The sequence below is a fragment of the Anser anser genome, assembly GCF_964211835.1.
Source record: "Anser anser genome assembly, chromosome: 4".
Classification (NCBI taxonomy): Eukaryota; Metazoa; Chordata; class Aves; order Anseriformes; family Anatidae; genus Anser; species Anser anser.
This window is the reverse complement of record NC_139724.1, coordinates 39,549,411-39,577,037: the sequence shown is the minus strand read 5'-3', so window position 1 is coordinate 39,577,037 and position 27,627 is coordinate 39,549,411. Positions and strand designations below refer to the sequence as shown.

Below are 27,627 nucleotides of genomic sequence, written 5' to 3'. Positions count from 1 at the left end.
GGTACACTTATTAAGTCTCATCATCTCCCATTTAAATCTCTTTTTTTTTTTTTTTTTACCCGTAGAATTATGCTGAAAGTGGGCAGATTTGCATAAAGAGTTAAAAGCATAATTTTAAAGCAACAGTTTTAAAGAAGCATACCTATGGATAATAATATCCAAAATTAATATTCTTACCCTTAATATCCATAATTTTTATTAGTGATATTGAAAAAAGTAACACAAGACACCATAATTAGATTACATTTCAGAGTGATACACGTTCACATGTTGGAGAAGAGGAAATATATTTTTGCACACCAAATTAATTATATGAAGGAATTAAGGGCACAGAACATAACTGGAACCCTACAAATCTGTACAAAACTTTAGCATCGTATTAGCCCTTATCCCCAGTTAAATAGTTGAGTGTAATAAAAGGAGGGTAGCATAACTGGAGAGCAATTTTTCATGTTTCATTCTCATAATTTTAAAAGATGTTAGAGGTTTGGGAAGATAAAAGAATTTAATACACACCACATGACCTGGAACCCTTTCAATGCACACTGCAATTGCCTAGTTTGTCCCATTCATATCTATTAAATGGTTCAACATGCATCATTAACAGTTCCTTATATGATTACTTGTTTGCTGAGCTTCAGACACTGAGGACCCCTAGATCTAAATGTTCACACCAGTGTCTTAACTCTGCTTAGATTTTAGCTAGCAGGTACAATAACTGAAATTCACATAACTAATTTGCCAGCACCTTGGAAATCTTTTATCCTTTGTACTTTGCAATGAAAAGATGCATTGTATTGCTATTCCACTTCAAGTCTTTCATGAAATATGCCTCTCCTGGATCCTGAGAAGATGTATTCCTTATACCATATGAAATAATTAACATAGTTGAATCTTATTATAATTACTATTATTTTTATTATATTAGCTCCTCTTATTATATTGCCTAAATTAACTATTAAGGAAAAAAAAAAAAGCATTGCAGTGGAATTGTTTAATTAAAGTTGTTTTTATTTCATAGCATTGGTATCTTGAGAAAGGTTAGAAATGGAGAAATTCAGTAACTCACTATACCATACCTAGTAGGTATAACCTCCACTGCAGCTTGTTTTTCTTTTCTATCTGCAAATTAGACCCCTCCCACAAGGGAAATTGATTCTAATTTAACAGCACTAAAAGCCTCTTGATGTTCCTATCTGGACACTCTCCAGTCTTTGAGGGAATTATGTCACGTGTATGGCTGTTTTCCAGCTTATTCCTTCTTTCTAAAACTATGATATCTTAAAAAGAAATTTCTATTTCTTCTAAGCTTTAGGAAACCCAGATAATTAGCTATCACTTCCTTTGATGCTAATTTTTTTTGTTCTTTATCTTAGTCCACATTCAAATTCAAAAATAGAAACAATCTTGTAAAAAACATACTTAATTTTTGTGTGACATATAGGAAAATGGAAAGACAAAGCTCTCCATATTTTATCTACTTACAAAGTAAAATATAATTTGTGCAATACCTCAGTAATCCTCATGATAGTTTCTATTCTTGCATTACGTAAGATGGATAAACGTGATCTGTAAATAATGCAACATTTTTCAGTAGATTGAACTGATTATAAAATAAAAATCTATTTAAAAAATTCCTCAAATTTCAACTAAAGCCTTTCATGGTCTGTTCAAGGTCATCAGACTTTTCCATTTTAAACTTACATGTCCAGACAAACACCCTTTATTCAATCAAGTACCTGTAAGCCTGAGAGCACATAAAGCTGTGACTAAATTAACCTTGGGAAGATCTCCACTAATTTGATGGGTTTTAATCAATGGAATGGTTGATGCACTCTCTGACCTAGACATGTAAATATTAGAATAATTTAAGAACTATTGTGTGATAGATCTTTAAGTACAAAAGAAAAGAAGGTCTGGCGCTTTGTTTTCCTTTTTTTTTTTTTTTTCCCCCCAAAGGTGTTTCTTAAGTACATATAATTTCCAGGCCTAAAAGTTATAGGGATCTGATACGTAGTTACCAATTAACACACATGCCACCTTCAAAATGCTTGTTTCAGCCACTACTGAATATAAGAAATGTAGTTTCATGAATGAAAAATCAAAATAAGGGTAGATGGCTCCAGATACTTATTGGAAAAAAAGAATCATTCCTATGGAAGAGATACCAGAACAGATTTCACTGACCTAGGTAAAATCTGAATAGTTACAGTAGCTGGACAAAGTCTGTCACAGTATAAAAGGTACTGGTAGTGCTATGAGCTAATCAAAGAGGAAAATATCCATTGTTACTCAGATGAAAGTTAGTTCTCCTCTGTCTAGATTTGGTGCTTCCTAAGATTAAACATACTTTAATTTCAATTCTCAGACTCTTTAATTTCCTTGAAAAAACCAGCAGGGACATGAAAATTGTGGATAAGTAAAATTAAAATTTTCAGTCTATACCACATCCACCCTACAGCCAGGTAGAATTGTACAGGTGTTTATCTCTGCCACCCAGGAATTTGACTCTACAATTGTTGAGTGTTCTCAGACTTTTCCCAGATTTTCCCCAAACAATTTGGCTTACAATGAATTCCAATTGTTTTCTTTTCTTTTCCTTCTTCTTCTTCTCCTCCACCCCCAAATTACTATTTCACTGATTTACTATAAAAGGATACATTACTATATCTATATAGGTAGTTAACTCCTTGAATTATTTCTACAATACCAGAATCATAATAAAATAGAAATAAGAACCTCAAAAAACAGCTAGGTTGAACGTTAGATCAACAACACAAAAGGATAAAAAATAACTAATTAGTCTCTGATGTATGTCAGTGACAAGAACTATCTATTGTTGTTAACAAAGGAAATAAAATCTTGTCAACAAATATTAATACACATTTTTGTGGCAAATAAGATCTGACTAACTACAGTTTAGCTCTTTTTGTAGGTTGGAGCAATAAAATTATTCTGGCTTTTTTGTTTGTTTGTTTTATTCCTTCAGACAGAATGTTTCCACCTTTCAATGTTTGCTTTTTTTCCCCCCCTAAAAGTACTACTCACAAGACCAGTTATATTTACATGGTCAAGATTCTTTCATGGCCAAAAATATGCAATAGCTAAATATAGCACAGTTCCACTTTCAAACGTGGAACTCATTTAGGACCTTAGTTAGCTGAATTTAAAGATTAATTTAATAGCTTTCTAGGCACTAGTTTGACAATGCAGTATTTCAAGGATTTTTCTTCTAGCATTTTTTTTCTGTATGCATACAGCTTCTTGTATGTATAGCATAGCCAATGATGACGCAAGGAAGACTTTTTAACATTAAAAAATAAAGAGAAAAAAAAGAATGCACAGTATCTTTGTATAATTAATACAGGATTGAACAGATGATTTACAGTGATAAAAAAAGATTAAGCTTCATGTCAAACAAATATGCAAGACATCAAATAATCAAGGGTGCTCTTTCTCCCCTCCTTTTAGGCTCAAATTTTTTTCTTACCATGATTAAAGGTCAGTCTCCTGTCAAGTAGCTTGCTCTGTTTTGCAAAATCCTGGTTCATCCTTGATACAAGCAATAATGTCCACGTCATGGGTTGCTCCCAGTCATAGAATCATTAAGGCTGGAACAGACCTTCAAGATCATCTGGTCCAACCATCCCCCTACTACCAATATCACCCACTAAGCCATGTCCCTAAGCACCATGTCCAACCTTTCCTTTGACACCCCCAGGGACAGTGACTCCAATGCCTCCTTGAGCAACCCGTTCCAATGCCTGACTGCTCTTTCTGAGAAGAAATGTCTCCTAATTTCCAACCTAAACCTCCCCTGGTGCAACTTGAGGCCATTCCCTCTAGTCCTATTGCTAGTTATCTGCAGGAAGAGGCTGACCCCCAGCTCCCCACAACTTCCTTTCAGATAGTTGTAGAGAGCAATAAGGTCTCCCCTGGGCCTCCTCTGCTCCAAAATGTACAGTCATGTCCTGTTCTACCACTGCAATGACCAGACCAGTTCAAATCACTTGGAAAAATTCCACCCAACTTACAAAAGGTACCACATTGAATGAATTACATAGAGCACAAGTAATGCACAAGTAAAGGAATCATGCTTCCAAGGTGGATTGACATATTCAAAAAGTTCTTTCATTGCCTCCATAAGGAACCACACTTACAAAGCCTTACAGTCATAAAGGTAAGTGTCCTCACCTTAGGACTCTGGTACCACAGAAAACCTCACTCTCTTCACCTCTTTCAATTCTGATGCCTTTCTACACATTTCTACACAGTGTGGGGAACATGTATTGCACTTAGTGACCTATGGAACCTCAAAACAAGTTTTTTATACTTTCTCCAAAATCTCTTTGTTCTTCTAACATGATTTATATACCACCTTTCTGCACTGTGTTACAAGCTCTGTGTATTCTCTTTTTTTATTATTATTTTTTATTTATTTATTTTTTTACTTTTCTTTTGGCACCAAGGAGTAGGCCACTGCCTTTTCCAGGAGGATAAACTTTTGTTAGAGACCTTCTGTATAAAGATAGTTTTTGAACATTTTCTGTGTGAGCTTGCACAGATCTCTGATGAAAGATGCACCAGAGTTGGATGTCCTCGGACAGTGAGAGAGCAGATGGCAACTGCATTCACCATCTTCCTATGCCAGAGTGGCATCTGCTTGTGGGTGAGAGTTTGCTGACAGAAAATCCATAGAGGGGACAAACTTATCCTGTAGTGACACTGAACGATGCTCAAAGAAGTGTTGCAGATCTGAAGCTGTAAACTTCCCAGTATTCAGCAAATGTAAGTAAAGAAATGTGTTATGATTATGGATGCATTCATATTGAGATCTATAAGATTATAGAACACATGCAATAAATAAATAAATTAAAATTAAAAAATAAAATAAAATCTAGGCCAATTTGCTGGTCAGTCAAAAGGCTTGCTGTTTTGGGTGCACTGAATGGTGGAAATACATCGTTATAGTCTCTTAATCTTCTGTCCATAAAAATATATGGACATGGAATGTATTTTTAAGGGAAAGCTTAGCTGCAAGCAGTAGCAAGCGTATTATGACACTAGTGGCAAAGATCAGGACACAGCATTTCTTCAAACAGCTTGGAGTCTGGTCTGTATTCTGGTAAAGCAGCCACAGAGAGGGTGCCTTTAATAGAATATCAATTGAAAGTTTCCTATTGGAGAGGGAAGAGACTGTGCAGTAGTTCAAAGGACATCACATGAGATAATATTTAGACTGTTAGACATAAATGCAAAATCTGCAAGAGATGCCTATCTTTAAGTGGACGAGGCAAAGTCATTCAGGGAAAAGCACTATTTCTTTCCTATATTGTCCAGTAAGTACAGCATGAACTCGATTTATTCTGAACTTCAGAAATTTGACTTGAAAACTAAAACATGACAGTCTGCACTTATGCAATTTATATGCCTTTCTTTATAAAAGTATGGTTTTCAACACCTCATGGTAGTTTTGTGTATTTCATATTGTTCATGTAAAAATAATCAAAAGTTTAAAACAAAAACATTTGTTCCTAAAAAACAAACAAGAAATATCAAAGAATGTGAATCAATCAAAACAAAGAAAAAAATAATATAATAAGTAATATAGAGTTTTAACTTCAAACTTTAGTAAAGTAGAGAAATCCAGATATGTAATGAAACGGATGTCATTGCAAGCCTCTAAACATGCTACAGGTCATCTATATAAATGGTCCTGTAGTCTCTGTACATACCTGTGTCAACATGTTCCTGAATTTTACACATATAGCTAGGGGAATTTACCCCTCGTTTCATTAGCTCTTTCAAGTCTTTCATGTTACTGAAAAGCATTAGAGCTACCACTGTTTTTCGAACATATTTCTATATGATTGAGACTGCTGGTAGAACAAATATGCTCTCAGTGATGCAAATCTATGTTTTCCAGATGGATAACTGGAAGGACGCACTCCTTGTGTTTTAAAACATTGTCTGATGTGCCATATTTATTTATTTTTTAAATGGGGATTACTTTGCATTTATTTTTATTTATTTGAAATAGCAGGAACCTACAGTTCTGACCACCAAAGAAATAAACTTCAGAGTTCAGAAGCCAACTCCAGGGCAACCTGACAACATCTACAGGAAAAATCAGACACAGTTTCATACTGGGACTGTGCCAAATCATGCATATTGCTTGTACACTAATTCATCATTACAGAAAAGCCCTAACTACTGGTGGAAAGAAGTGATATGACAAACCCAGAGACCATTACAGCTCCAAAGAATTCTCTGGAGCAATGACAACTTTACCAGATGCTTCTCTGTCCTCATATTTTACAACTTGGCAAAAGAAAAGCAGCTTGTTCTCATCAATTTCCAGGAGAAAAAAAAAAAGGGGGGGGGGAAGAAAGAAAGATTCCTACTGGATGGAAACAATCTCATTTGCAATGGTAAGTTCCTTCCACTAAAGAAACAATTTCAGCAAAATTATCACATCAATGATTTTGACCTAGGAACTGAATTTCCACCAATAATAAACTTTTAAAATTTCAGGCCAAATACTTCTGTCCAGGCTCATTCAACTCAAGAGGTTAATGGGTTCTTCCTATTCCCCACCTGAATGTATGCTAAACAGCTTAGTTTATATTTAAATGCTTATTTTAATTGTACTCTTAAAACAAAGTAGTAGGTATCTCTAAACTCTGGTGACAGATAAAAAATCTTACCTGCTAATGTTGAGGAATGCCAGCTGTGGCCTGTCATAAATATGAGGACTTCAGAGAAGAAAGGTAGAACCTTTTACAAGATGATTTCTTTATACTTTCTTTATACTTTCATATTGTAACTCGTATAGTAGTCCAACTTTTTATCAAGAAAGGAGAATCAGGTCTCACAAGGCATGCTTTATTTGACTACTGCTATTTAGGACTTCAAAAGCATTTAACCTCCAACCCTACCTACATCACTCAGCTTTCATGAGACATCTGCATAACAGCTGACCTGTTAAGTCACCGCTGCATCTGGAAAGTGACAGCCATAAACTATTTGAAAAAGGAGCTTATATATTGACTCTTTACTTGAAATAGAACAAGGTTACTGTCCTAACAACAACGAGGAATCTCAAAATCTTTATATGTGAAAATAAGTATTTAAAACTTCCAAGAGAGCAACAGTGTTTTTTCTTTCCACTGCATAGCTTCAAAGTAAATCTTTGCAGTTTAATAGTTCAAGGGTGCTATTTAAGCAATTTCCCTCGTTTGAACAAAAAGTAGTACTCTAACTCAATTCCTGTTTTCGCTACAAGAGTATGATGTCTCATTTTAAGTTAATAAAAGAAATGGTTCTCATGGGGTACAGAATTTATACACACGCTGTCTGATACCATTTAAATACAGAACATAGGACAATATATTACAGGGAGTTATTAGCAGGTCTAACATCAATATAAAGAATAGTACTGTAACTACCATAATGACATTACTGATATTTATTTAGCCAGGAACATCAACTTTTTTTTTCCCCTTCCACCATCATATTACAGCCTACTTCCTATTATTCATTTATCTCAGTTCCCACATTAAAAGTGTTACTAGCTCTTTTTCATCTTTTTCCCAATTTTAACATCCTGTCTCGATCATTGCTTGGGCCATTGACAATAGCAATATTTTATATGAAAATGAAGTGCTGTCAACTAATTTTTCTAAGACAGTTGCTTTTCCCTCACACTGATTTCAATTAACTGGGAATTAAAAACACTCATATGTTCTCAGGAACCTCAGAATCTCCTGTTTGTTTCAAGCTAAGACTTGTGAATTCCATCTCTTAGGAACTTTGGTTTTATTTGTTATTTAGTCATCATTGAACATCTCATTTTTTTTCTTAGCAGTATGCACAGAGCAAAAGAAGGGAAAATCAGTAGCTGAAATCTCCAAGGAAAAGAAAGCAGTTAGAGTTATGTCATTCTGGATACCAGAGCACCAAGAACTGTTAAATGGAGTCGTTAGATTTGCACATCTCTAATGAACTGATTTTAATGATCTGTGTGGCAGGAAGAAAGTTAAATCATAAAACTGTTATTATTCTTAAGGATTTTTACTGAGGTAGGGAAAGAGGAGCGAAAAACATTTTTTAATGGATTTCATCAAATGTTTGAAATTTACAGAATGTCTTGCATATACACCTATCTTTTCCAAAAACTACTGTCTTGGCAATGCAACTGTAAGGTTTCCCTTGCCCAGATTACTTGCTAAGATAACGTGTGGTTTTTTCCCCACTGAACTTCTAAACCTTTCTTGGCTGAACTTCACTGATATTAGACAGGGGATGAAGGGTGAAAAATTCTGAAATTCTGGTGAGAAAGTCTTCTCTCTCTCCATTTAAGACACTCACCCCTTGTTGTGCAGCACCAACTCAGGTAGCATGCTCTTGCAGTTCTTCCAGTCTTTTTCTGTGGCTGTAAACACTATTGTCTTCTTCCCTAGATGTGCATGTAGTCATAGTTGCATACCTTCTTTTTTAAACCCAAGTTGTTCATTTCTTCCTTTCCATCCTCTTGCAAATTGGTCTTTGTTCATCTCTGCTTAGCAATTGGAAGTCAGACAACAGGAGAAACAGGTCTTTTTTCAGCCTGAAGATCTCCTCTAGCAAGGTCTCAGCTCCTAAGGTGCTCTTCCAGGGACAATCTACTGGAGTTACTTTGCCTGTGCTAAGGCATTTTCTTGTGGTTTCTTGTTGTACCCTTTCTGTTTCTCTGTAAGAGATTCAACAACAGTAACAACAAAATAAACAAGCCTGGTAAATACAGGCCCTACAAACATACTTCTCTTCAAGCTGGAGATACTGGTAGACTTGCTGTGAATGTTGAGAAGAACCGATAACTTCAGTTCTGTGGGGAAAATGGAAATTAATGAAAAAGATTTTTATTTCTTTCTTCCTCACTTTAGGAGAAAAGACTTACAAATCTAATAATTAAAAAATTGCCAGAAAACTCATAAAGCAGCAGACTGAAGTTCTGGCTAAGGCACACAGCTGATTACTAAAAAGAAGCACGTACTTTATACACAGCTGAAGTATATGGTAGACACCCTTTAACACATTTCAACAGAGCATACATTCTTCAGACACATTATTCCTTGGAGCTGCTAGCATTCCGTGCTAATCTTAGTGCTTCCAGTAATTTCAAGACTTTACCAAGCCCATAACTCTAGTCCTCAAAAAAAGGAAGAAAAAACATTCTGTATTTGATTAATTTTTATCCTTTCCCTGTCTTTCCTTTCCCATACAATCCTGAGTGGAACACTTGAGAAGGGAGGCTGGACTCTTCCTCACCATTACTGTTAGTTTCAGCTGAGAGCTGGGGGAAGCAGTTCCTCCTCTTCGCCCTGAATGGAACTGGCAGTGGTGACAAGTGCTTCGGTACCTTGCTCCACATACCCTTGTGCTAGACAGGCATCACTCCAACATATACACAGCACCGTAGGGAGCCCTGCTGAGGCCAGCTATCCAAGCACTGGACTCAGCTCAGCCCTACAAACACAGTTCTGCCCTTTTTAATACACATCTTCTTCCCTGTGTGATAATAGGCACCATCATTCAGTTTTATTTTAATCTAAAAAGCCTTTCTAGTGATTCAGGAGACTAACCCACACTATTACACCACCTCACCAGAGGCTGGTTTCCCTCCTATTGAAGTCAATAGCAAAATTCTTATAATGAAAAGAAAAACTGACTGCAGATGAACATTAACCATATCCTTTCACCATTTTTCTCTGCCTAATGGAGTATATTAAAGCTTCTCTACATAACTTCTGAATAATACTGTATGCAATTTCATTATTGAAGTTTCACTTAATTTAATTCTGCTTTGAGGTTTCTGGTTAAAAATAAAATATGATTAATACTTACAAAAGAGAATGAGAAAACTGGCTGTGAGGGAAGTTAAGAATTCTGATAATGGCTATAGTTTCTGGGTAAATTGCTTCAGTAATTTTCATAGTAAAACACACTAATGTTACCCTTGCTTATTGCAGCTCCCTGCCCTATAAAGTCAGTACTCTTCCCAGTGATTCTTTTTTTAAATTAATTATTGTTGCATTTGGCTGCTTAATATAACATACTGACAAAACGATGTTTTTCCCTGAAGGTCATTAATGGCTGTATACAACTGAAAAAATGTGAATACCTCATTGTAGGCATATATCCTGCCTGGAACATGAATGAATTGTGGTTTTGAAGCACAGAGAGTTATTGGATCTCTCTCTGACTATCTGCTAGATCTGAGCTTTCAAGTGAAGAAAGGCCATACAGGCTGGAAAGAGGCAAGACTACTGTGATGCACTCCAAATCAAGTCTGAAGCTGTCAAGTCTGAAGAGGTTTTTGTGGTGGTTTTACTCGGGTGGGTGGCCGAGCTCCACCACAACCGCTCTCTCACTCCCCCTCCTCAAAGAGGAATGGGGAGAAAATACGATGAAAAGGGCTCAAAGGTTGAGATAAGGACAGGGAGATCGCACAGTAATTATCATGATGGTCAAAACAAACTCAGCATAGGGAGATAGTAAGATTTATTACCTATTACTAACAAGGTAGAGAAGTGAGAAACAAAGGAAAGAAACCAAAAGCACCTTCCCCCCCCCATCCACCCTCTTCCACCTCCACCCCCCGAGTGGCGCAGGGGAACGGGGGAATGGGGGTTATGGTCAGTCTATAGCACTTCTTCGCCGCCGCTCCTTCTCGGTCACTCTCATCCCCTGTGCTGTGGGCTCCCTCCCACGGGATGCAGTCCTTGCTGAACTGATCTGGCATGGGCTGCCCACAGGTAGCAGCTCTTCAAGAACTGCTCCAGATATGGGTCCGTACCACGGGGTCCATCCCTCAGGAGCAAACTGCTCCAACCTGGATCCCCCACGGGCAGCAGCTCCTGCCAGGTCAGCTGCTCCTGCGTGGTCTCCTCTCCACATGCTACGGAAAAAGGAAAAAGGCCCAGAATCTGCTCTGACAGGGGTCTTCCACAGGCCACAGTCTCCATCGGTGCAGGTCCACCTGCTCCACTGTGGTCTCCTCCACAGGCTGCAGCGCGGAACCCTGCTCCACCGTGGTACTCCATGGACTGCAAGGGGACAGCCTGCTTCACCATGGTCCTCACCACAGGCCGCAGGGGACTTCTGCTCTGGTGCCTGGAGCACCTGTCCCCCTCCTTCTTCACTGACCTTGCTGCCTGCAAGGCTGTTTTTCACTCCTCTCACTCTCCCAGCTGCTGTGTGTCGCAGCGTTTTTTTTCCCTGTCTTAAATATGCTCTCACAGAGGTGCAAAACAATATCACTTACTGGCTCAGCTCTGGTCAGCAGTGGGGCCCTTACCAAACATGGGGCAGCTTCTAGATCCTTCTCACAGAAGCCACCCCTATGGCCCCCTGCTACCAAAACCTTGCCACATAAACCCACTATAGTTTTAAGGATGCCAAGCATTTAATGACACTATTAGAACATGTTTCCAACAGTGATTTTAAAAATCTACTTACGCTGCTTTGGATTAGATATTTTGATATGAGATCTAGGCTGTGTTTCCAAAAGCTGAGTTTTATAAACTCTTGATCTTCTTGGCCCATAGAAGCTCCTACCTTGGATTCCTGTCAATCAGTGGAAACCTATTAGGATAATAAGAGATTCATTATAGAAAGAAATTTGATCAAATAGGGGTAAAAGTCAGAGGCTGAAGCTTTCTTATGCCATTCATGCCTTACCTTTTCAACATATGGATTTAGCTGGAATTTTTTTCTCATAAGATGTACATGCTTTTAGAGCCTATCTACCTATTGTAGTGAAGTATTATATATAACACGTATATAATAATATAGTATACATGATAAAATATGACAAGCACAGTAGATGTAGCATGATAAAGTAGAAAAAATAACTGTTAATCCAACAGAAGTGTCTTGGCTACGTACCAAGCTATCATCTTTATTAATTATTATTCGTAATTATGGTTATTATAGGAGATCCATAATACCTTTCCCAGTAGTGTTACCTACATAGTACTTGAGTATAATGAAGCAATTTGGAATTCACAAAGAGTGGGGTCACCCTACAATTAAGGATGCAGATGATCACATTTTCCAATGGGTTTTGTTAAATCACATTTGGCCAAGACATTAAAGCAATTATGGCATTAAGCTCTTATGGGTTTAAAAGAGGATCATTTTAGATAAATAAATGTACATGATAATGGATGTTTTTTAAAAACTGAAATTTATGCCACAGATGATCTTCAACAGAACTTCTGAATTCCAAGTATCAGAGAAATTTGAATCTGCCTGCTAAGTTCCTAAACTTCACGGATAAATTTAAACTAATCCTTATTAACTAGAGAAAACCAAACAAATGTGACCCCTTTCCTAAGAATTATGTAGTACTAACCAGCCCCTGACCCAGAAAATAATCACCTTTGAGCATAATAAGTAGTTCTATTGAAGTCAATAGAAATTCTCATAAAAGTAAAAATTTTACTTAAGCATGTGTTTAGGTCTTGTGAATAATTTGATCTTTATTTTTTATTTGAAACTGATCTTGAATATAACAAGCCATAATGACCTGGAAAAGGAGATAAATTATTAAAAAGGAGTCAGCAAATAACTTATTTTACTTGTTGCAGCTGAAGGTTAAGAAATCCGATCTGAATCTATTACTACTCTTAGACAATAGGGAAATTCAGAGTAAGATCTTAGTTGTGACTAGTGGGGCAAGGTGTCCTATTATTATGCTTTGCTAAATCTTCGCAGCTATAAAATGAATCTATTTTTTATGGTCATGGATAAAATGTAAATATTATTATTAATGATAGAAGTATATAAGATTCTCAAATAATAGTGTTGAGATACTCACAGCAAACCTGTAGATAAAGAAATGTGTATATGACTAAAGTGTTTTTTCCCAGACTACAGCCACTCCACTTACAAAGACTTGTCAGAGAGAGAAAATTTCCCTTCTTTCTTTTCCTTTTTAACTTTAAAAAAAAAAAAAAGTGTGCTCAAAAAAAGGCAAAACTCTCATATACATATATTAATCTCCTTCCCACTCAACATAGGCTTTTATTTTTCAACTGAAATATGTATGCTCCCATGGAAGAAAATTTTCTCTCTGAAATGAGAAGGAAATGGTGAAAAAAGGAAGACCCGATGAAAACACCTACTCCTAATCATAAAGGTTTGGGGTTGGTATACAGGATGGTTAACAAATGGAAAATCATTTCATTTAGAAATACTGTTTCTGGAGTAGCAAGCTGAACTATAACATAATTACTTTTTTTTATGAAGACGACAAACATCATTTGAAATGTTATCACTGAGTCTCACCAGTACAAGACTGGCCTTTCAGTTAAAGTTATCACCCTAAAAATCAAAGGATGTGATAGAGACAATTATGAAATCCCATAAATTCCTATAGGAATGGAGCTATTTGGTAAATAAGTTACAATCACAGTGACAATACTGCAGCTAGCTATAAGCAGAGTTTCTGGAAAAGAATTTAAAGACTCCTGAGAAGAGAGGAATGTGGAACCGGTTATATACTCCTTCCCTCAGCTTGAAAGGTATGCTGCAACGTATTGCAGAATGCAAAAGTACATGTTGCTTACCCAGGCACTGCTGAGAGCAGGAAGGATGGATTAGAGCCATTATCAATCCTTCATTTTTAAAGAAGTCATGTCTCCAGTAGAGAACTAAGGTAATTATAGACAACGCTGTTAAACATAACTTCTGTACTATTTGTTTCTCAAAAAAAAAAAAAAAAGTCAGCAAGAAAAGTTACATAATTTAACTTTTCTCTAAATATTTCAAATAGTCTGTAATCATAATTCTCACTTAAATGAGATGCTAATGACACATACTTGGATCAAAATGTTAAAGAATAAAATGAAGAATAATGGTATAAATTTTACAGGTGTTGATGGAGAGCAGGCATTGCTTTCCATTTACAAAGCTCAATACACTAAAAAAAAGAAAGGAAAATAAAAGCATAGTGCCTGTCTGTCCATCAAAGGTTATTTAAACTCTTGATATTTACATAATTTTTTAGGTAAATTTAGGTAATTTTTTCTTTTATTTTTATTATTTTTTAACTCTTTGTGTTTCTGTTTGCATCTCTGATGCATAAGGTATCTTACTTTAGCAAGAGGTTTTCTTGTAACACAGAAGGTGATTCTTGCTTTTATCATCAGCCAGAGATAAGATTCTGAAGCAATCTGAAGAATTCAATAAAAAATACAAAGTGTAAAGGGGGATTTAGTATATGTGGTATATATGATCAAATCCTGAATGCTCTACAGGACTATTTTTTTTTCCCCTCCAGTCTTCAGTTGATGTACAAAACGGGTACTGGACTCAAATCTTAGGACCACCTTCAAATAAGACATGAAACTACATATGTGAAAACAGAATGGGAGCTATTAGCTATACTATTAGTATAGTTAGATTTCAGCAGTCATCTCTAGCAACTGCAAGAATAATTTTCATTAGTCTTCTTTTGCATGAAACAACAGGTGAAAGACTTCTTCCCACTAACTCAGGCAGAATATAGCTCTATTAGTAACTGATGTGCTCTAGCAAAATGTGAATCAGCCTCTGTCTTTCTCACATCAGCTTCCGTTTCTCTATTGGTAAGTACAAGCACCTCATCTACTCTCAGAAACATCTGTTCATCCTCTAATGAGGAAGGAGGCAACACTAATTTTATAGGCACAATTCTATTAAAAATTTGATCTGTTTTCCAACCCATGCCCTTGCAGTACATTACCAATCCTTCTCTTACAGTTTGCACTTACAATACTAAAATACCACCCACTAGCTTCTGGATTACCCTGCTTGCAAAGTTCCTTGACTGTACTTCTTCAAAAAAAAAGAATATGACATTTGGAGTTGAGAAAGTTGAAAAAGCAAGGATTCTCCTTGGAGATAAACTTTTCTCTTGCTTTTGGGTTGCTACCAGGAAATCTGCAAGCCTCTTGATACCAGACCTACCTTCCCCTTTTCCTCCTTTTTTAATATTATTGTCTCTTTTTTAATTATAGTGGCACCAAGAGACCCCAAATGCAATCAGTGACTCATTCTGCCAGTCTCTGTGAAGACATATGGTATGAGACAGTCCTTGCCCTGAAGAGCTTACAGTTTAAATAGGCAAGACAATACTAAGACACATTAGCATTGTTATCATCATCTCCCAGGTGGGAAATTGAGTCACAAAGATGAAAAGCAGCATGTTCAAAATCACATGTCTACACCATACGGTAAAGGATGGTTCAGTCCTCTGAGTTAACAAATGTTTAAGCTGATAAATTGACACTGTGGAAAGGAATGCTGACTTTGGGTCCAGAATGTCTACAGACTGAAACTGCACCACCATGGCCAAGACAACAAACCCTGAAAGGAAGCATTGCATTAAGTGCTTTTATGGTACAACCAAGTCAGACCACCACACTTTAATTTCTGTTCAGACTGTGAGAGAGTGGACTCACTGCAAAGGTGCCCATGAAAAGTCCATAATGCAGAAATGCAGATTCTTCAAGACACGATCAAAAAGATTTCTGTAAAGCCCATCTTCCTTTCTTTAATCAGGCCTTTTATCCCCAAAGTGAGAAGTTGGTCATGGTTACAGATTTGCTTTCTCGGCAATTCTGGACTCCAAAGCATGGGCAGAAAATCCTCATGTTTTTCATAGCAATAAAGATCTGAAAATGAAGCCAAGGGGTATGTGGTACATCAGTTTTCTAGTGTCAGTTTGGGAAAACTTTAAAATGAATCGTATTGGAAATACGTGAAAAATAATACAGTAAGCTAAAGAACAAGATAGGATATAGTTTTAATTTCTCTGAAGAAAAAGTTTCTGAAATGAATTTATTTCAAAAATGTTACACCAGAAATGAGAGATTTCATTTCTCTTTTTGAATTGAAATTACACGAAGTAGATATATTGAATGAATATTCAGTGTTATTCATAAGTTTAGATGATGAACTCAGTATCCAGAACCACTGAATACTGAGTTATGTTGTTTATATTAGCCTCTTTGGAAAATCTATCATATTTTTCTTTCATCTGTTAATAACATACAATTTTATTTCTTTTATCAAGAGATTTATCAGTGGTTCTGAGCGTAGCACAAATTTAAATATTATTTTCAAATCTAGCGAGACAATATAATTTACCACACTGTCTTCTTATACAAGTCTTCTTTTTCCTGATAACCTATCAGCCTGTATGCTATCTAGTAAACTTTTGTTATCATTTGGAATAGTTTTCCATTATAATTATGAAGAACAAGAATATTTTCATAAAATCTTTAGGAGTTATGAAATAGGTTCCATCCCTCCCCATCCCCTCAAAATTGCACTTACTGTGCCACTTTTATTATGCTCAGTGTTTTTCATTTTCAGTTACATATTCTGTATTTTTTTCTCATTAAAAAAAATGAAGAAACTGTAGAGCATATAGGCTACTGCTTTTATTATCAAACAAGTAGAGTGAAGATCCTATAGTAGTACTTGCATTTGCAATTTATCTTCGATTTCTCTCTCCATTCAACATTTTGATGAGAAAATTTTACCTACCAAGATGGTAAATACTTTTTTTTTTTAATTCTAATTATTTATTTCTCAAGCACACATGCAAAGTTTTCACATATTAAAAGATCTCTTACATAACGCAAAATTCTGTATAGCTAGTCTTCAAAAGGAAAATAAAATAAGCTAAAGTTTCTTTGAAGGCTTAGTTTTCCTGCTAAAGCAAAACAAAGGACTAAAAGAGATCTCCTGGACAAGGTCCATGCCATACCATACCAGTTAATTGTAAAGTCATCCATATCCATCATAACGATTCTTTTTCAACACTGCCCTTTTGCATTACGACTTTTGGTAGCACTTCTTGATGGTATAAAATGAAAGTTAATTTGAAGTATTTCATATTAAATTTGTTACCTGTTATACCTCATCTGTAAAATCATTCATTTCCATAATTCAAAAGAGTACCACTGTGTAACATAAAGACTTCCTTGCATATCACTTAGTTACTTGAAGCAGCAGCTAAGTGTTAGCTTATTAATGAATAAAAGTTTGTGTGGGATTGAAGATGATACCCTATTTTCCAGATGTGAAATTTGAAGGAAAAATATTTGATTTCTAATCCAAGCATATTGAAATGAACATAAAAAAATATTCCCATTTTGTTTGCTAAGCTATATTGTATCTACTGATCTAGTAAATCTGCAGATTGCGCAGAATGGTTACCACCTCCAGAGTTTACTTACCACATATACTCAGTGATCTACTGAAAAGTTATGTAGGAATGTACAAAAGAATATGGGTGCTCTGAATCAATTAGAATTGGCCTGAGAAGCGTTGTTCATACTAATCAGTTGTGATAAAGACTTCTCTCACATAAGAAATTTTTCCATGCCCTTTTATATAGACTTTTACGTTCATTGGGTATTCGCATCATCTCCAGAATCATTTGCATATCTATCTAATAATTAAGGAGGTATATGATGGCCTCTAGTGGTGCATACCAGCATAAAAATGCTCAACTGCTGTTTTATTTCCTCAGTTTTAAAGACAATATATAAGAAAAGGAAACACACATTTGAATTGGATTTTCCAAATTAGAAAAAGAGCAGAACGTGGCACACAGCAAAGAATGTGAATATTTCATCACTTTTTACACACAAACAAGCAAAGCAAGATTGTGAAATAAACTTTCAGCCAACATTATTATATTAAAATAATTTCAAAAATATTCGATATCTTTACAATTTCACTGTTTTCTCTCCAGGCTTTTGATCACTCTACACAGTTTAGCTTTAGCCTGTTAATACTGTCAATCACTAGTTCATTGGGGTTGCTGCAGATACTGAAGAAGATAAAACCCATCTACAATTTTCCATGGAGAAGGGCCTTACAGACTGGATATTCTTTAGCCTGAATTAATCCTTCATGTCAAAAAGACTATTGTCATTGTATTTGTGTAATATTATAAGAGAAAGACAGTTCATTGTAAATGAATTTCTAACAATAAAAACACTAAAATAAAATTTTACCATATTAACTAATTTTGAATCATCATCAAATGGCTCGGGTTGGAAGGGGCCTTAAAGATCATTTAGTCCCAAACCCCCTGCTATAGACAGGCATGCCATCCACTAGAGCAGGTTGCTCAGGGCCTCATCCAACCTCGTCTTGAACACCTCCAGGGAGGTTTTTTCAATTTCACTTTATTATATAACCCACAGAACTGTAAGAGACCTCACACAGTTAATAGAGAATACTGTAATTTTAGAAAGTACAAATAGATAAGCAATTAAACAATAATGCCTTCTTTAGCAGGTTGAATGTTGAACAGCTCTTTGTACATTTCCTCTTAAATCTATTTAATTTGATATTTTTATTTCTGTGTGAACAAAAGTTTTGTTTTGTCGTGGTTTTTTTTTTCTTTCAAAATTTGCTTATCAAAAATGTCTACACTAATAGGTTGTAATATTTAGCAGTAATTTCAGCCTGAAGAGTTTTGTGTGGTTTTGGAATAAGTTTTATGAGAATTGACAGATACAAGTTTCTTTTTAAGCAACTATATATATATATAGTTTATAGATATATTTCATATATGCATATATGTATCTATATATATATTTCAATCAAAGCAATTCACACTCTTCTGTGAAGTTTCTATATTATATTTTTAAGAATTTGTTGACTAACAAGCTTGTAAAAATTTCTATTCAACAGAAGATGAATTCAAAGGAACTTGAAAGAAAGAGCTACTGATCTCAGTCAGGATCCTCCAAAGCTTTGCTTCAAGTAAGTTTTCAGAAGGTAAGTCACAAGATACATAATTGTCTTAACTCATTCCCAAGGGAAAAAAAAAAAAAAAAAAAAAAAAAGGAGGAGGAAAAAAAAAGAGCTAAATGGGTACAATAAGGCTATTCAAGGGAGTTTCTGAATATATCTTTCTGCCAACCTTATGCAACCGCACCTTCCCTATCAGAGGCTATCTGCAGATTTAGTCCACATATTCTGTGGATACAAAGTTAGAAGGAGAAGGATGTTACAAGGACTAATTGTATTCCTTGTTCTGAAAGTCATTGCACAAGTATTACAACCCTTATAGAAGACTAACAGCATCAAACCTTTTCCCATGATTTCCACATTTTTGTGAGGAAGGTTGTTCAGGTGAAATCAGTGTTCTTTTCACAGGAGAACAGAGTTTGAAAAATCTGAGAAATGCAAATGTTGAGACATACCTTGTGAAGTACATAGACAGTCAGTAAGCAAAACTTTTTCACACCAGAATGGAGTAGAAAACTATAAGCAAGGAAATGGCTAATCACAGGACAGTTAACTAATCAGGCCTTTACTTAGCTTCTTTTAAGTGCAAACGTAGAAGCTGCAAGGTTTTCCTAAACATTTCTGACAAGTTTTCAAGTGTACATTTGTTTCCATCTGTACCTTATTGCTTGCAATTCACATTTCCCATGGCCTTATGAGTTTTCACTATCTATATGCATCTTACTGCTGCTAGAGTTATATACAGCTACTTCTGCTACACAGTCTTCCTCTAAGCACTGCATCCCATCACAGGGTTAGTGAACCATGTTTTCCCTGAGCCAAAGTGAGTCTACTATGTGAAAATGAAGAAACCATCCTTTCACAAGGGGATTTTCTCTCCCACACTCTTTCTTCCTCTGCCTTCCCCCCTGCCTCAAAGCTCTACTTTCCATCTCTCCCTTCTTGGGATCTGGATGCCCAACACTGTGTGAAATATTAACTAGATAATGATTTTTATTTCCCTTGCAGGAGATCAGAGGAGCTGCTAAGAAAACCACTGCTATGAAACAGAATGCAGAGAGCGCCGTCATCTGAGGAGAAGTCACCATCCACTTTCTGTGCGGCAGTGATGTTAATGTACAATGCTATATCTTAATAGCCATCTCAATTGGCTATTAAAATGCTGCACTGCACATTAAAATCACTACCCCACTGCTGCAGGAGTACTTACCAAAGATGCAGTCCCTGAAAATTACCTTTCAGCTCAATGGAATGCTGCCATGCCAAATGAGCTGTCTCAGCTCCTCTAATTTTCTGCTAAAGAAATAAAACTCTTCCTTTTAAATTTTAAATTTACATGATTATGCTGAATGGCATATTCAGCCACAACAACACAGAAGTAGCACGAGTGTACTGCATGCAGTGCCTCAGAAGTCAATAGCAGAAGTACCCTGGACTTCCTCAAGAAATTTGTACCAACTTCCAGAGGAGTTACTATTCTCAGTTTCTTTAAATAATGCCTTTTAAGAGCACCTATTTGCAGGTATTGGACAGGGGATATCAGGAAAAGGTAGTAAGAGTTTGTTTGTGGAATCTTACAGGTATAAGCAAATGAATTCTGAAAAAGGGGGATAGCAGATGATGAAAACTACAGGATGAATACAGCGGTGTGAATAAGCTGCAGTCAAAAAGAGGGAGTGGTGAGGCTAGTAGGCTGTGCAATAAAGAGGGAGGATGAGGCTTAACACAGAACTGAGTCTTTTGCTCCAGAGAGATGGTTAATAGGCAACTTTGTCTCATCTTCTGAGTACACAGGTAAAGTTGGGAACAAGGAAAGACATGGAGGTAAATGTAAAAGGGTGATGTGGTAAGCTCTTGTTGCCTTCCCTGAGTCATAGTAGATGATCAAGTTAAGTCAAACAGATATGTGGAATATAGCAAAAGTACATTTCAATTGCATAAGCTTCAAAATGTAGGCAGTCTCTGCTTCAAATATCCAGCCAGATAAATTGATCTGATCTGAAAGGTAGAAATGTGTTTGATTGGCTTGAGCACCTTGCCTCCTATTTAGCACCACACAGATACTACAAGGCTACACAGCCCACGCCTAGAAGCCACTCCTGATCTGTCTGATCTGGTCTGAAAGGTAGAATGAGTTAGGGATATTTGTACGTAACCTAGTTTCTTCAAATTATTCTGAAAAGCTAAGTCATAAACATAATGTTTAAACCACACCAGGCATCATTGGTTTAGCTTAATTTCTTACCTGGATTTCTGATATATCTGTCTAGGGTCCAGAGGTAACTGCAGCTTTTGGCCTAAGTCAGACATAATTTATTAGACTGCCCGAGAGCCAAGGACTCTTGAAGCTGCAGAGTAATAGCCCCAGGGAGTCTACTAGCAGGGCTGTTCTGGAGCTCAAGACCTCGAGAGAAACAGCTAGCCCAATGGAGCTGACAGTGCTGGCAGCTTCATTACTGGTATCATCTGGGATGCTGACAAGGACATCAGTTTTAACTAAAAATCCAAAGGGACAGAAAGTTCTTATTTGTCAGAGAATTCAGATGTGTGATTTCTCAGATTTAGCATGAATCTGGTTCTCCCTGCCCCTCAAAAGCCCAAATGTGCAAACTAGAAACTTTTTTTTTTTGACAGCTCTACTGTAAAATTGATCCTTCATGTCTTTTCCTTCTTTATATATATATATATGTGTGTGTGTGTGTATATATATATATATATACATTCAGTCTTCCTATAAGAACATAACACTATTTAGGGTATTAAAAAATAAAAATGTATTCCAATATAACCTGCTGCTATAATTTGCAAATATCTGCCATTACAATAACAGAAAATATGGAAAATGTTTTATAATTAGCTCTTCAAATAGAGAAAACAAAAGTGCTGTTCTGCAGCAGAGGTCACCCCCCTGTCCAACCTCCCCCCTAAACTCTTTTTACTCTGATACCTTCCATCAGTCTCCAGAAACACAGTAACACACCAGACTACAGGGTGACATTCCAGACTACACAAGCATGGGAGCAAGTTAACAATAAGCAGCTCATACTGCTAAAATGGAATAAAAAGTTTTGGTCAGAAAAAAAAAAAGAAAGAAAAAAAGTGTTTTGGGATTTTGAACTTGACCTTTCACCAAGAGATACTTCTTGCCCTTGTACCTTGGCTATCCTTTTTAATATTCATTCAGAAAACATAAATACTTCTGAAAGAAGAAGAAAAAAAAAAAGACAATAGTGTTCCAAACGGTCTAACAGACTCTGGGCTGGATTTCACGTTTTCAGGCATCAAAGCCTGCATGACTTCAGGAAAGGGTGACAGTTGCCGTGTATAACAGTGTCTAGCTGTCAAAGAAAAGACCAGGGGAGCATCTGCCTTCAAAAAGAAAAGTGAAATAAATCTTACCTAGAAACAATTTGAGGCTCTGCAGAAGGTAGCATCATGCTGCATCATGTTCCCTCCAAACCCAGCTTTTTTTTTTCCTTTTTTTTTTTTTTTTTTTCTTCTCTTCTCCTCCAATTGTGCTTTAAATAATCTGAGCCACTGCTTTATGCAACACCAGTAGTAAGTACCAGGAAGATACTGCACTGGTGACCTTGGATTTTCCAGCCCATTACTCCCAACTGGTCTCCACAAGACTGCTACATTGCCACCTGCCACATAACACCTCCTCCAATGTCACGAGGAAGTCAAACTCTGTTCACACTTCCCCAGGTCCTACCCTGTTGTATCATGGAGATTTTTCTGTAGCTCTGTGAGTGGAAAGTGAACCAGGGCTGTCACTGTGCTAAGGATCCTTCCCCCCTCCTAAGCCTACTTTTGTCACTTATCTAGTAGGACTTGCAGGAGAAAAGAAAGGAAGATGAACAGAAACATTTCCATTTTCAGCCTGTTTAAAGGAGTATTTCAAATCAACAGATGGTGCAAGCTTTACAAAGAAATTAAAAGCCTAGTAAATACTACAATTTAAAATATTTTTTAGGAAAGAAACCTAGATACATGCAAAGCAAAGACGCACATGCAGTCTGAATGATTATGTCCAGAAAAAAGGGTCAAAAATATACCCTCAACACTTGTAGCAAATTTTACATGCAAGCCATATTTGAAGTAATTAGCATAGTTGTTTGCCTTTTTATTTCTACAAAAGCAGCTGACAGACTATCCAGAGACCCTAAAGAAAACTGCCTCAGGGGAAGACAAAAGCTGTCAACATCAAGCTGCAAAGATCTCTTTGAGGAGGAAAACAAATTCTCAGCAAGAGAAGTTGATATGCCCGCTGATGAGCTCTTCAAATATGAAACACAGACATTTGGAGAGAGCCTGCTGCAAACACATCTATACAAGAAACAGAACATTTGGCAAAAAATTTGGCATGACAAAAAATGAAAACTGAAAGCAAGCATAAGTACATGATGGAACTAAGAAACGCTGGCACGCCATGAAGAGAAGAAAAGCTGAAGGGAAAGCAAATATGGCTAGCAAACTAAATACAAAAACGTGTTGGCTGGCAACACCAGCTAAGCTCTGACCACTACCATCAAGTAGTAAAGCTATTTGAATCAAATGTTAAGTGAAGATTTTATGTCATGCGGAAATATGTAGTAGATGTGTTGGTATCTTTGTATTTTATTTAATTAATGCAAAAGCAAAAAAAAGGCTAATAACCTACACCAGAGAGTTAGAAAACGTTCTGTTTCAAAAGCTTTTTCAATTCCTACAATGGATTTCCAACAAAAAAAAACTCATTTTCCATAAGCAATGTTATTCTTATTGCCTAAACACCTCAATTTTCTATTAGATGGTGGAAAATGAAACAACTAATTTAAAAGAATCATATAATGGCCTGGGTTGAAAGGGACCTTAAAGATCATCTAGTTCCAACCCCCCTGCCATGGTGTTTTTTTTTGGTTTTTTTTTGTTGTTTTTTTTTTTTAAATAAGCCCCCCCCTTTAAGTATTGAAAGTGCATAATGAGGTCTCCCCTGAGCCTTCTCTTCTCCAGGCTGATTGTGCACAACTCTCTCAGCTTCTCTTCACAGGAGAGGTGCTCCAGCCCTCTGATCATCTTCGTTGCCCCTCCTCTAGACCAGCACTAGCAAGTCTACATATTTCTTGAGCTGGGAACCCCAGACCCACATGCAGTACTCCAAGTGAGGCCTCACAAGGGCAGTGTAGAGGGGGACAGTCACATCCCTTACCCTCCTGGCCACGCCAGGTAGATGACAATGGTTGATCTCCCCTTGCCAACTGATGCAGTCACTCCATCACAAAAGGCCACCAGGTTGATCAGGCATGATTCGCCCTTGCTGGCTGTCTCAGACTACCTCCTTGTCTTGCATATGCCTTAACAATGCTTCCAGGTGGAATTTGGGCCAGTTCAGGTATTTTTCTCCTTTTGGTTGTTTTTTAGCTGAAGCTGATGTTTCATGAGAAGAACATTAGGCGAGATATTTGAATACTTCATCAAAATTTAAGAGCAAAAACATGAATTTTGCATGCCCTAAAGATAATAATTTGAACTTGTCTCACCATCTAATGGCATCTTCAGTAGAGTCCTTGAGTACTCCTGTGAACAATTATTTAGGGAGACTTGGTCAACTTATGTATCTCTATTTATTCCCGTGTCTTAGTGGAGACAGATCTTGGCATCATTCAGAACAGTGCCCCTGTGGAGTCAATCATCTAAGAAAGGAAAAAGTTTCAATTTCTGTTTAGGAACCTAAGTTTTGTCTACAGTCACTTGGTCTGCTGAAAAGTGAGGAATCAGCAAAGTCCTCAAGGTAGAAAACTGCTGTTTGAACGTTGAATATACATATCCAGCATGTCATTCAGGAGGACAATCTCTCCCACCTACCCCCAATGCACACACTTAAACCACCAGAGAAGCCACCAGAAAAAACTCAACACATACAAGCAGCTAATGAAAGCAACAAGATGTAAAAATTCTTAATCTATGTAATTTGATCCTTTTTAACTGTTTCATAAAGTAATTCAGGAAGAGGTAAGATGATAATGTCACTGCAGACAATAAGGCAATCATAAAACAGGGCAGGTAAAGCTATGACAATAATGAAATTATTTGAATAAAGCCTATTATCTTCATTAATTTTCACTCACTTTCCACCACAATAGGAAAATATGAAGTTGCTAATATCTTTTACCATATTCAAAGAGAAATGCATCCCTTGAGCTATTAAACTAAGTTGTTAATGTCCTTCTATCAGGATTTATAAAATATAATTATAAAATAATAATTATTAGATGTATACACAGTTTCCTTGGTTACAGTCTTCAGATGCAAAATGACCGCTGTCTAGGGGAGTAACCCTGTCTATTACTTTAGAAACTCTGAAGAAATCTGATAAGAATCTTAAGTGATTTTTTTTATTTAAAGAAATGCATTGGTAAAAAAAAAGCACAACTTATTTTACTGGTCTATTACTATCATTTCACAGATATATTCAAGACCATTGTGTAGTAAAGAATACTGTAATAGATAGAATTGTCACTATCAGTTTATTCTGTTAAGCAAACTGTATAATAGCTCTGCTGTATATAGAAGCAGCACAACCACAAACGACTCTTGGATTTGCTAAGAAATTGGTAAGAATTTTTGCCAAACAGTTGTGGCTAGGGCTCAAAATCCAGTTTCTAAAATGAAATAATCAGTTGGCATATTGTTTCTGTCAAAGCTCTAACATATATGTTATCTTAGAATACAACAAGAAGCTGAAAATATTCACTTCAGGTTTCAAAACCACTTTTACTGGAAAGTGTTAGAAACTAATAGGCATAAATCAAAGATTCAAACTTTGTCTCTGTATACAAAATTAGACTAAAAGTTTTGCCAACTTTTTTTTCCCCTCTACATAGGAAAATAATTGCCTTTCATAATATTTCTTGGGCCTGGTAAACCTCTTGTTACATTTATGCCTAAGAAAACCTACAGTTTCATAAATACATGCAAAGCTACAAACAAGCCTTTAGTTGCATGCTTTTTGCACAAGCCTTAAAGTCATTTATTTTAGAGTGAAAACTGAAACAATAGGATTGTCCCTAAAAAAATGTTCTCAGGCTTTCACGAGAAGGGAAGGGAAGGGGAGGGGAGGGGAGGGGAGGGGAGGAGAAAAAAATCTTTACAACACCAATTGCTTTCACCCTTACTTTATTATTAGCTACAACTCTGATACATTACGTTTGCAATGACTTTCAAAAGAAAGTATATCACTGTTGCTCATTCACAGGAATAACAGAATGGTTGAAGTTGGAAGAGATCTCTGGAGGTCATCTCACCCAATCCCCCTGGCTCAAGCATAGCCACCTAGCACAGGTTGCCTGGGACCATATTCCAGCATCTTTTGAAGACCTCCAAGGTGGGAGACTCTACAGCCTCTCTGGGCACCATGCGCCAGTGCTCAGTCACCCACACAGTGCAAAAACAGCCTCCTGATATTCCTGATATTTCATTTTTTTGCCCACTGCCTATTGTCCTGAAAGTAAGCAGCATGTAAAATAAATAAAAAGCCCAATTTTACACAAGAGATTACTCAGTGACTTAAAGGTTTCCTATACATTGTAAGCCCTATAATACTACCATAAAAGCTACAAAATAAACAGTACTTACAAGACCTATTTTAGGACAGCTTACTATTTCTAAGAACACAAGATAAAAAATACCCTAATATAAAGAAAGATCGCTCTCTTTCTAAAACACACGCAGTAAAACGTATATTGTATTAATAGTATTTACTGAATACTTAATAGCATTTACTGAAGAATTTGTCCATTCACTTCAAAAGCACCAAAAGCGGATACCAAAACGAGTATCCCAAGGCATCAACAGTAATCGATCATATGCCTCAAGTATTTTCTCTATCTGGTAACCACTGACAGGATCATAGAAATTCAAATTACTTAAACTAGAATGCCTATGTTAAACAAGAAATACAGCTATTGAAAGGTGAAGTCTCCTACAAGATCTGACTACAGCAGATGATTAAAGAAGTTTATCAAACTCTATATTTGAAATAGTAGGAAAATTCATGAGAGAGTTCTCCTAGATGTAAGGTTTTATTTCTATTTCAGATTCCACTAAAACATGAAATACCAGAATCGAGATATATTTCAACTTCAATAACTATAAAAAGACTTAAATCTGTCACTCTGAAGCCATACAAAATAACTGAAAGAATCACAAGAGACAGAAGAATTATGATTTTGAGGTAAAGTGCACATTAAATGGACCCTGATTAAAGTAGATTTAACCGAACAAAATAAACCCAAACAATAAAGTTGTATATATCCCAACACATTTTAAGTTCATAGTAACAATGCTTTTGTTGTTGTTCACTACTTCCAAAGCATCTGAATTTCATCATTAAAATCAAAGAACAGAAGAATGAGAGGACATCCTGCAACTGTCCCTAACATACTGAAACTTCTGATATCGACAGAGAAATACTAGAGATCAAGGCTGATATCACAGAATCATTAAGGTTGGAAAAGACCTATTATTATTATTATTAGTACAGAATATTGGGGAAAAGAGCAGGCAGTGGAAATAGCTATTCTGGTGTATCAGAATCTGATTTAAATTGCAGGCTAAGTTACGTGCATTGTAATTCAAAACTGTACATACTGGTGATTATATCCTTCAAAACCAAAAGTACTTCTGAACAATTACCTTGGTAGGTTTTGTTTGTTTGTTTGTTTGTTTGTTTGTTGTATTAAGGAAGACAAAGCACAGTAAATACACCAAAGATATTCTTGATTCCAAGACAACTGAGTGAATGAGTCCTTAATAGAACTTCTGGATCCATACACCTTGTAC

General features: G+C 36.3%; 1 protein-coding gene across 1 annotated transcript in view; it reads right to left on the bottom strand.

The window, feature by feature from the left end:
- LOC310898178 (uncharacterized protein) overlaps positions 1–27,627 on the bottom strand; it is a 331,267-nt gene that overhangs the window by 51,894 nt on the left and 251,746 nt on the right. The window contains exons 29-31 of the mRNA XM_083832738.1: positions 15,489–15,701; positions 11,500–11,625; positions 8,371–8,731 (exon numbers count right to left, since the gene is read on the bottom strand). The gene's annotated coding sequence lies outside the window, so the exon portion shown is untranslated. The remainder of the gene's footprint in view (positions 1–8,370; positions 8,732–11,499; positions 11,626–15,488; positions 15,702–27,627) is intronic.